Source organism: Pinus tabuliformis, chromosome 5_2, assembly GCF_031772625.1.
Source record: "Pinus tabuliformis cultivar Carrire ecotype Pingquan chromosome 5_2, CPIR1, whole genome shotgun sequence".
In the NCBI taxonomy this organism is placed as follows: domain Eukaryota; kingdom Viridiplantae; phylum Streptophyta; class Pinopsida; order Pinales; family Pinaceae; genus Pinus; species Pinus tabuliformis.
The window spans coordinates 1034633586-1034645505 of NC_142306.1; the positions used below are offsets into that span (position 1 = coordinate 1034633586).

The following is an 11920-nucleotide window of genomic DNA, read 5'->3' on the forward strand; positions in this document are numbered from 1 at the left end:
AGGTTATGTATAAGGAATGTCAAGTGTCACATGATGATGACTGAAGGCATAATCTTGGGACATTACATTTCTACAGTAGGGATATAGGTAGATCTAGCGAAAGTACAGGTAATTCTTTTACTACCTACACCGTTTACTTAGACAGAGGTACATAGCTTCCTGGGATATGCAGGTTATTATCGCAGGTTTATCAAAAACTTTTCACAAATTGTTGTGCCTTTATATGCTTTAACTGGAAATGTTGATTTTAAATGCTCTGACAAATGTGACACAACTTTTATAGGTTTAAAGAAACTAGTGTTGACGGCACTAGTATTACATGGACCAAACTGGGAGCTACCTTTTCACATATCCATGAACACATCAGATGTAGCAATAGGTGCTGTCCTCGGCCAGGAGGAGGATAAAAAACCTTATGCTATATATTACATTAGGAAAAATCTTACTGCTTCAGATCTTAATTATACAGTAATAGAAAAAGAATTCTTAGCTATTATTTATGCCATAAACAAATATAGACATTATATAACTGGCCACCAATTTTTTTTTGTATACTGATCACTCTACCATTAGGTATTTAGCTAACAAACCAATCATGAATGGTCGAGTGACTCGTTGGCTATTGCTTTTGCAGGAGTTTGACATCACTATCAAAGATCGTTTGAGGAAGGAAAACACAGTCGTTGATTTTCTGTATCGAGTCCCGAAGGTAAATGATCCACTAGTAGTGGGCGACCAATTTCTAGATGAAAATTTATTTGTCGTAGCAGTCAAGACGCCATGGTACGTAGATGTAGAAAATTATCTGCAAGTGAGGATGTTGCCCAAGAATTTGACAAGAAGGGAAAGGAAACAAATCGTCCAGCACAACACCTAATTCTCTTGGATTTGTGGATATCTTTTTCACACAGGGTCAAATATGTGTATATGCAAATGCATTTGCAAGGATCAGATTTATGACATCCTGAAGGCTTGCTATGATGATCCCTGCGGGGGACACTTCGCAGATCAAAGGACAAGGCATAAGGTACTACAGATGGGCTATTATTGGCCCACTATTTTTAAAGATGCTAAGAAATATGCCTAGGCTTGTGATAGCTACCAAAGGATGGGCTGGCCTGGCCAATCTGATGAAATTCCAATGTAGCCCCAACTAGTCATAAAACCCTTTGAACGATGGGCATTGGACTTTGTTGGCCCATTCCATCTACCATCAAATCAGAAGGCCTACATATTGGTTTCCCTAGATTATGTGACGAAATGGGTGGAAATAGTAGATTTTCCAAGAGCCACAGAGGAAGTTGTGATTAACTTCCTTTTTGGGCTATTTGTGCAGTATGGTTTACTGTAGGAAGTGATAAAAAATGGGGGAGGGAAATTTATAGGACACATGATTACAACCACTCTCAGAAACCATCACATTATCCACAAGATCACTTACCCGTATCACCCACAAGAGAACGGGGAGGTTGAAAGTACTAATACGGTCATTGAAGCAATTTTGACCAAGACAATCTCAAAACATCGGCCAGAGTAGGCTGCTAGACTGCCAGAGGCCTTGTGGGCCTATTGTACGACTTGGAGGAATACTAGTGGATACTCTCCATATGAACTCGTGTTTGGAAAAGAACCTATTTTTCTAATTGAATCCGAAATAAAGATTCTAAGAATGGCTTAAGAAGTGGGACTGGATTTAACAGAAGCCCAAACCAAGTGACTTCAACAAATCAACTAATTAGACGAGGACCAACTACTCGCTCTGTAATGAACTGTAATTATTCAACAACAAAGGGCAAGGTGGCATGACAACCTTATAAAAAAGAAGACATTTCAGAAGGGAGATTGGGCACTCCTCTACGACTCCAGATTCCAAGACTTTCCGGGCACGTTACAAAGAAAATGGCTTGGCCCTTATGAAATTCAAGAAGTACATAACAATGGTACTCTCACTTTGACTACCATTGATGGTTTTGGCCATTCTTTCAAGGTGAATGGGTATCGGGTGTGTCTCTATCACAAACCACTCACCAAGGAGCCTTTCTGCCAACAGGTATGCGATGACCCAACTTTTCAAATTCTAGTTGCTGGGAGTGATGACCTGATAGATTTTCTTTCATAAAATTGTGATTTTGTTTAACTGTAAATAATGTATATATTCCTTTTTCTGGTTGATTGAAATTCAGTAGGCACCACCATGTAGATATGAGGATTTTCCAAGTTTTGGTTGTTTGATAGATGTTGTTCAATTGATCCAATGATCGTTGTTCAATAAATTGAACAACACTTATGTTTGTATTTGCATTGTTGTTCAAACGATTGAACGATTGTTGTTCAATCAATTGAACAACACTTATTTTTGTGTGTATATTGATGTTCAATCGATTGAACGATTGTTGTTCAATAAATTGAACAACAACTTGTGTGTTTTGTTGTTCAATTGATTGAACGATTGTTGTTCAATCAATTGAACAAAATTTTTTGCATTTTTTTTTTTTTTTTAATTTTGCCGTTCAATCAACTGAATAGCACTTTGTGTATTTTGCTGTTCAATCAATTGAATGATTGTTGTTCAATTAATTGAATAGCACTTCTGCATTTTTTAATTTTTATTCAATCGATTTAATGATTGTTGTTCAATCAATTGAACAACATTTTTTTGCATTTTACGATTTTTTTGTTCAATTGAGTGAACGATTGTTGTTCAATCAATTGAACAACACTTTTTGAATTTTCCAATTTTTGCTGCTCAATCGATTGAATGATTGTTGTTCAATCAATTGAACAACATTTTTTGCATTTTCCAAATTTTGTTGTTTAATCGATTGAATGATTGATGTTCAATCAATTGAACAACATATTTTTCTTTTTCTAATTTTTGTTGTTCAATTGATTGAATGATTGTTGTTCAATCAATTGAACAACACATTTTTCTTTTTCTGATTTTTGTTGTTCAATCGATTGAACGATTGTAGTTTAATCAATTGAACAACACATTTTCCTTTTTTCGATTTTTGTTGTTCAATCAATTGAACAACACATTTTTTGATTTTTCGATTTTGCTAATCAATTGATTGAACGATTGTTGTTCAATCATTTGAACAACACTTTTGTGTCTTTTCCTATTTTAAATTTATTGTTCAATCGATTGAACGATTGTTGTTCAATCAATTGAACAATGCTTTTGTATTTTTTTTTTTCGATTTCACTTGTCAAATGATTGAACAATTGTTGTTCAATCTATTGAACAATTGTTGTTCAATCTATTGAACAACACTTTGCATTTTTTTTATTTTTTGAATTTGTTGTTCAAAACAATTGAACGATTTCTGTCCAATAAATTGAACAACACTTTTGTGTTTTTTCTTTTAGATTTTGTTGTTCAATCAATTGAAAAACACTTTTTGTATTTTTGTGTTGATTTTGATTTTTGTGTGTAATCGGTAGAATAAACAACTGTGATTTCTCTTTGTTGTTTCATCACCAGTAACTCTTTTTGCTATTTTCTTTCTATTTTATGTTTCAAATAAAAACCATTTGGTCAGTTTTGTGCCTAATATAAAGAAAAACAGTAAGGTTAATATCATTATGGCTTATAAACCTTTTGATGGTCATCTTTATTCAACAGCTGACATGGTGCATCTTTATAATAACTAGTTGAATATATTTTTTTTAGACACATCATAAAATGATTTATTATGTTAATACCATGTTGGTTTATCTTTCACAATTTCAAATGGATAAATCCCTTTCATATGATGATATGGGGGTAAAAGTATAAATTTTCATTGCCATTTTTCTTACTTCTTACACAATCCCCGACTCTTAAGGAGTAAATGAGCCTCCCTCTTTTTACAATAAAAGCATGAAAATATGAAAATATGAAAATGCAACAAAAGAGGATAGGGGGTTGTTGGACCGTTAATATGTCATTATTATTATCACTTTTGAATGCATATTCCACACATTTCTACCATTATTTATTGCGTCATTTATCGTAATTTATCATATAATTCTATTTTATAATTATTTATGCTCTTATTGATAAATATTATTTCTCCTCCTTTATTTTTAATAAATTGATAATTATGAATGTTTTTACCAATGATGGTTTATTAATAAATTTGTTGTAACATCACTCACCATTTTAGCCTCCAAGATATTTTCTAGATTGAAGATTTGATCTCCAACTCATTATCAAATGTGACAACTCAGAAATTTGTTGGAATAAGAAGTGACAATTTTGTATTGAATGGTTTGGGCAAATGGAGAAGAATCTGGAAAATCTGAAACATGGGTGTTGTTCAGAATGGACCAAATTAGTTTTTCGCTAAGTAGTTTTCCCAAAATCGGCTCGTACTAAGAGAAACAGAAGGTTCTTTGAAGACGTTTTTATCAGATTCGTTGTTGTGGCCGTTTTCCAAACTATCCCAGTTGCAATGCCAAATTCGACCTGTTCCTATTGAATGATTGATGGAAAGATATTTCAGATATGATCTTGCTTATCAATTTGTTGAGAAAAATCCAATTTTGTAATAGAAATCATATTGTAATCATATCTGTTGTAACTTCTCTCTGCTCTCTATGTATTTAAATGAGAACAGAGATTAGAGAAGGGGATGAAAAGGATTCATGATGGATGATTAGAGAGAGAATTAGATAGATTAGAGATAGATAGGATAGGATAGGAGGAATGGGAGAATTACCATTGAGAAATTGTAACTGTTATTGTTGAATCTCGTTGTTGAAGCAGAGAACGAAAGTACTATAAGGTTTATGCAATGATTAACATATAAAAATAGTTGCAGTTCCTCCGCATCTCCTGAAGTAATCCGGCGGTGCTTCACTAGTGGCTAAGGGCCCCGCCCTGGTGGATCCACTTGCTTCTTGTATCATTATTTTACAGTTCCGTGTGATGGTTTGATTTCTTTTTCATTTCTTTAACTTGTTTTATTTAGTAATCTTCTATTTCTGAACATTTCGCTAAATCGCCCTGTTATATCAAAATCATGATTGGATTGCGTTAATAACAAGATTATTATTTATGACTTAAAATGTCATGCTGTTAATTCTAATATAATACTTCACTGTCCATTTCAAATTTTGTTGTTCATTTATACCTACAATTATTGTTCATTTATAACTATGATTGTTGTTCATTTATAACTAAGATTGTTGTTCATTTATAATTGTGATTGTTGTTCATTCTGCTAGATTAAGATTGCTGATTCATTTACAGTTGCAGTTGTTGTGTATTTCAATTTAATTAACCCTGCTGTTTAGTTATATTTAAGATTACTATTTAATTCTAATAATTTAGCATTACTGTTCCTTTCCATTAATATTTCATTTTTGTAAGATGAGCTTTGTTGTTCAATTCATTTCTGTTAGATAAAGCTTTGTTTTTCAGTTTTTCAATAGACATAGTTGTTGTTCCTTTTCTAAAAGGATTTGATTTCACCTTTTTGCAGCAAGTGTGTTTTAGTGAGCATTTCCAATTGAATTTTCATTTCCAGTTATTTGCTTTAGTGTGGATTGAAAGATCAACAACTGTAAAGAACATTGACTATAGTTGTCTAAGTTCTTAGATTGGAGATCTTGTTTATGATTGATTTCATTGGCATCGGTTGATAGGGGAAAGAGTTATCACTACTGTATCCTCGACTGATGATTGTTGTAGTTCCTTGAGTAAATGATTTAGTTGTAGAGCATTTGAGTTTCTTGCCATTCCAATTAGGTTTTGTTTAAAGCATCCATTTACTTTTGCATTTTAGGCACTATACTACAAAACATTACTCTTGAGTAAATAACCACCTCAGATTGAGTACACTTTTGAAATAAAAAATTGTACCTGGATTGATAATTAATGTGAAGATAATCAGGAGTTAAAAATACATCTTTTATCACTCAACACCTTGGCGCCGTTGCCAGGGAGAATGTAGCCATTTTTAAAGACTAGTGTGCATTTGATGAGTTCCTGTTAGGAGAGAATTGGGTATTAAAAATGGAAGGTAATAACCTACGTATGGAGCATGTAAAAGCCCCGCTCCCCCACCCACTTTCTAGTAGAATTGTTAAATTTTTTTCCTAAAGTAGGAATAAATGTTTGAATTTCTGTGTGAATGACTAAAAAAGAAGATAGAAATTTTTAAAAACAAATCTCATGATTTCACTTAAGTGGTGATGTAAGCACCACCCATTTCACTAATCGATTGACAAGAACATTTGAAGAAGGAGCCTCGAAGAAACACATGAAGAACATCTTCTATTATGGTAAGAAATGGCTCACATTTTTAATTTTGAATTTCCTATCAAAGATCTAGGAGGAGTGACACAAATGCACATAATTCCCCCATCTTCTCTACCAAATTTTCATGGTTTGACAAATGAAGATCCAGATACATTCTTATTTGAGTTCGAAATACTTTGTAGAGGATATGATTATTGTACTAATGATCAAAGGTTGAAAGTGTTTCCTTTTACTCTAAAAGGAGTAGCTCTCCGATGGTTCATGACCCTAGGTGGGAACTACATCCAAACATGGGAGGAAATGAAGAACATATTCTTGAAGAAGTACCAAGACTACTGCAAATCCAATGAATATATTTTCAATATGATACAAGGGGAAGATGAAAGCTTGGAGGACTATGTAGAGCGATTTCAATATAACCTTCAAAAATCAAAGCATAAGTATTTGAAAAAAGAGATCTTAAAAACACTCATACTCAAAGAAATCAAAGATGAACTTTTAGAACTCTTAAATCTGATAGGAAAAGGAGATGTTTTTCAATGATCATATGATGATGTTTGTGAATTGTGCAAAAGGTATTCAAGAGGAATCTCCAAGGCTAGTAAGAATTCTAGAGAATTTTCTTCTTTCTTTTCCAAATATGCTACAAGAACAGGAGACATAAGATCTGAAATCAATGTTTTATTTCAAAATTTTAAAGTTGAATTTATTATCTCTCTAAGTTCAAAATTGGATGCTTTGTAGGTTCATAAGAATCCAGAATTTGATGAAGTGTTTTGCCCTCATGACCGAAAGGAGCATCCCATAATTAGTTGTTCTTCCTTATCTAGGATGGAAGTAGCATATCAAAGATATGAGAAAGATGCAACAAAGTCAAAACCATGGAAATCATGGCCTACAGGTATTGTTCAAAACACTTCCTCTCCATTCTCTTACTTGCATAATCCATTATGGAATACTAATGTGTTAGGGCAGCCATGTCAATATCAATATAACCATCATCAATCTTGTCTACAAATTTGGGATGGTTCATCTTATGATTGCATGACTACTCTCCCTTATCCTATAGCACAAACATGTCCTCCATATTCTCCACCAATTTTTCCACAACATCTTGCTTGCCTATCAAAATTATCCACTCAACCCAATCAACTACATCATCAAAATGCTCCATTCCATACACAATTTCCTACTCAACTCCTTCCACACCCTCACCATAATAAACCAGTACAACATGATTACAGTGTTGAAATGCAAAATTTAGTCACCCTTCCCACCCATTCTATCTCACATGCACCATTCGAGAAAACTCATATTGAGATTCAGAATGTTTCAAATTCAAAAATTGAAGTTATGGAAAAAAATGAGGTTTCTTCTAGTTTACATCAACAAACCATTTTAAAAACTCAAGAACTTCATGAAATGATGGATATGGGAAATCAACAAAGTAAAGGATATATTGAAGATTGGTTTCACTCCATCATTTCTTTGCAGCATCACTCCATACTTCAACAATTTTTGACACCATCTTTTCAATGGAAGTTGGCTTCTCATACCCTAATATTCATTAATATGCATTTTTCAAATTTGGGTATGTACATATTTGAAGCCTTATTTCAAAAATGGTTCCACTGGAAGTACTCTTATACGTAATCATATTCATTTTTCAAATCAAAATAGGTTAGTGTAGAAAATAAAATAAAATAAGGAAATAAAATAAACACATTTTTTTTAATGTAAAAATAGTTGTTTTTGTTGCAACACACTATGGAAATCAACATCGGTGATAATTTTTTTTTTAATTCATTTGCATATATAGATCAATTATAATAGAAATAATAGTTCTACAAAGACTCATTTTCATTTCCATCACCAATTTGGAAAAGATGCTTGAATATCATATTTTTTTGGCTTGTGGGCTGGATGAAATTTCTAAAAACAAAGTCGGGACAGTCATGTTTTGAGGGACCAATGACAATATTTTTAAAACCTGTTTCTATCCTAAGTAGCCCTTGATTTTTACTTTCCAACCCAATTTGAATCACTCAATTTTGATTTGAAACGAAAAAGTTAGAACCAAAACATCGACAAGGTGTTTAGCAGGTGGTTCAGGAACAGAGTTGGGACAGTTTATTTTTGAAGGCCTAAATGACTAAATTTTTAAAAATTGTTTCTATGGTAGATTCCCATATGAATATATTTTACAAGGAAATTGGAATCACTCATTTTTGATATCATATGAGGAAGTTATGATTAAGATACTGACTGTCTATCATAAATCAGCACTCTTAAAACTTTGTCTTTCTGGCTGTTCCATAGAGTATTTTACCTATCAATTATTCTTGTTTTAAAACCTTGTTTCTATTTGAGATGAATAAATGAATCTACGTTTATTTCCAATTTGAATCACTCGAATCTGACATCAAATGAAGAATCTATGCTTAAAATAACCACTCTTGTTCTAAGTGGGGTAATCGAAAATGACTTTGTTAAGCAGGTTGTTCTAAGTACAATTGACATATCATATCATTGAATTTTTAAAACATATTTCTATTAGAGATACACCTTTGAATTAGCTCTCATATTGCTTTGGAATCACTCAATTTGAATGAAAAACAAAGAAGTTGTGATTAAAACACTGCTAGTTAGTATGGTCGACCACTGCTCTCTCGTAGGTGACAAATAAATTTTACTTTGTTATTTTATCAGTGGATTTGTTATACAGAGTAACTAATTGTTGTTTTTTTGCATAATTCTTAGATTATGGGAGCTAGATCTCCTCTCTTTATCCATGATTTAATGTTTTATTGCAGGTAGACACTTGTTTTTGCTGGTCCTAGGAGAATAAAGAAGGTCAATTTATGGATGAGTGATTCTTGAAAGAAATTTTAATGAAACAAGGGAATTTCATCCAACTTTTTATCACTCAAGAAAAAATTTTAAATTGTTCACATTAGTTTGATTGTTTGTCAAAGGGTTGGTGTCAATTTTTGGGTCTAGTCTTTTCATCTGGTTTTAGAGTCTAAATAGTTTGAATAGGAGTCTTGTTAAGAGAATTGTTGGTATGTATAAAGGGGTCAATTCTCTGTCTTAGTCTATCATTGGTCTCACATCTCACATGGATATCATATGTCCAAACTCGTTTCAAAGCTGAAATTGTCTAGGTGATTTCGTAGCGCCTGTAATCATTTTAAAGTGGTTTCGCAGCACATAAATCCCTTTATCAGTTTCACAGCGCAACATGTTTTAGGTGATTTCGTAGCGCATAATTCATATTTTTCACTGGCTGCGCTACGAAATTGGGGATTTGTTTGAATCCATAGCCAATATTTCACAGCTGTCATACTTATCAGAATCTGCTGTGTTTTAGATCGTTAGGTGTCATGGTACTGGCACATGTCGCAGTTGTTGCTGAGAAGGAGACAAAGGGTTCTGTTTACTATCTGAATGCATTTAATGGAAAGTTGCTTGCTGGCATCAATCAAAAGATTCAGTTATACAAATGGGAGCTCCGTGATGATGGTTCAAGAGAATTGCAGCAGCAGAGGCCATAATATTATTAATGTTAATAATACCTGGATTGGACCGCCTGTGGGATTCTTCATCCTATGGTCCTTCACCAGCAGTTCCGTCGGAAACTTATGCACAACCAGCACAACCAGCGACTAAACAGAAGTTGCAAAGGAGATACTCCCGAATCGCTGACAATTACAATTCACTTGATGAGGTGACTGCAGCTCTTGCACAAGCTGGCCTCGAATCTTCCAATTTGATTGTAGGGATTGACTTCACTAAGAGCAATGAGTGGACCGGTGCAAGGTCTTTTAATCGCCGAAGCTAGCACCACATTGGAGACACTCCAAACCCTTATGAACAAGCGATTTCGATAATTGGGAGGACCTTATCTGTATTTGACGAAGACAACTTGATCCCTTGTTTTGGTTTTGGGGATGCTTTGACACATGATCAAAGTGTGTTTAGTTTCTATCCAGATGATAGGTTATGCAATGGATTTGAAGAAGCGTTGAAACGCTACAGGGAGATAGTCCCACATCTTCGACTGGCTGGGCCAACATCTTTTGCCCCAATTATTGAAGCAGCAATCCATATTGTGGAACAGAGTGGTGGGCAGTACCATGTTCTCTTGATAATTGCAGATGGACAGGTAACAAGAAGTGTTGACACTGACAATGGACAACTGAGTACACAAGAACAGAATACAGTCAATGCAATAGTGGAAGCCAGTGAATATCCAATATCAATTGTCTTAGTTGGAGTGGGAGATGGGCCTTGGGACATGATGCGGCGGTTTGATGATAATATTCCAGCTCGAGCATTTGACAACTTCTAGTTTGTGAAACTTTACAGAGATTATGTCAAAGAATGTTGCTCAATCTAGGAAGGAGACTGAGTTTGCCCTTGCATCACTTATGGAAATACCATCTCAGTACAAGGCCACACTAGATCTTCAAATACTGGGTCGCCGCAGAGGCAAGATGCCTGATAGGTATCCTCTTCCGCTAGCACTTGGCAATGATAATTATGCTGTAAGGCAACAATATCAGCGTGCAGACAGTTTCCAAACAAATAGCTCCCGAAATCGTTGTGTTGATTCCTTTGCAGGATCTGCCCCTCCAGAAGCCAAGGATACACAGGATGCTCAACTGTGTCCAATCTGCCTGATGAATGCTAAAGATCTTGCTTTTGGATGCGGTCATCAGACCTGTTATGACTGCGGACAGAACATTGTTACATGCCCTATATGTCGCAGTGATATCACAACCAGGATAAAATTTTATTAAAGTCAATGCAGATTTCGTAGAAAGATAAATATCTATTATGACTTGGCCATCTGAAATACGCCGAATTGGGGCTGGATTGGCATGGGTCCATGTTCTATTGTGTGGATTTTCACAGTAGCTATGATAAGGGTAAATGTGAAAGAGGTGTAGAGTGGAAGTTTCGCCATAGTTCAGATGATGGTTGTTCCCATACCTTTGTCCAAAGCACCAGCTGTGTGAAGTGAATTTTTAAAGGTAGGGAAGAAGTTAGGATTTGAAGTTTGATGTGATTAGACCTGGAGAGAATGATATTGATGTCAGAATGTCATTGCATCTTTTCCTCAGGAGAAATATCTGTTTCTTGAAAAGTTGCAAACAAATCTTGTCAAAATGATCAAGGGAGTAAGGTGCTTAAGCCATGAACAGTGGTGATCATTTAGTTATGAAAGGAAGACTGTGTTTTTGAAATTACACAGTAGTTTCGTAGCGTGCTACGAAACTGCTGTAGCTGCATGTTACAATTCAGTTGATTAATTATGATTGACAAAGCGGCAAATCTTTTTGAAAGGTTTTTTTTCATCACACAGGTACATGAAAATGGTGGACAGCACATCAAGGACGTGGCAGTCTGCTCTACTTTGGGTAATTAAAGGATAAAGGACATGCTTCTTTGGATTCGAACATTTTGAGGTAAACCAAAGATAAGACAAACAGGGGCAGTTTCCTATGTTTCAGGGCAATGGAAAAGATGTGTCATTGAAGATCAAACATGAAGCATTAAAGGTCCATCACAGCCACCGCCAGAAAGGAACCAGATGTCAGAGAACGAGAACCATTGTAATCAAGGCTATTATTAGCATAACACGGTGTTAGAATCCTACTTGATTTAGAT

At 34.6% G+C, this 11920-nt stretch overlaps 1 pseudogene; it reads left to right on the forward strand.

Moving 5' to 3' along the window:
* The first annotated feature begins 9809 nt into the window (after positions 1 to 9809).
* LOC149162769 (E3 ubiquitin-protein ligase RGLG5 pseudogene) lies at positions 9810 to 11049 on the forward strand (annotated as a pseudogene).
* The last annotated feature ends 871 nt before the right edge of the window (positions 11050 to 11920 follow it).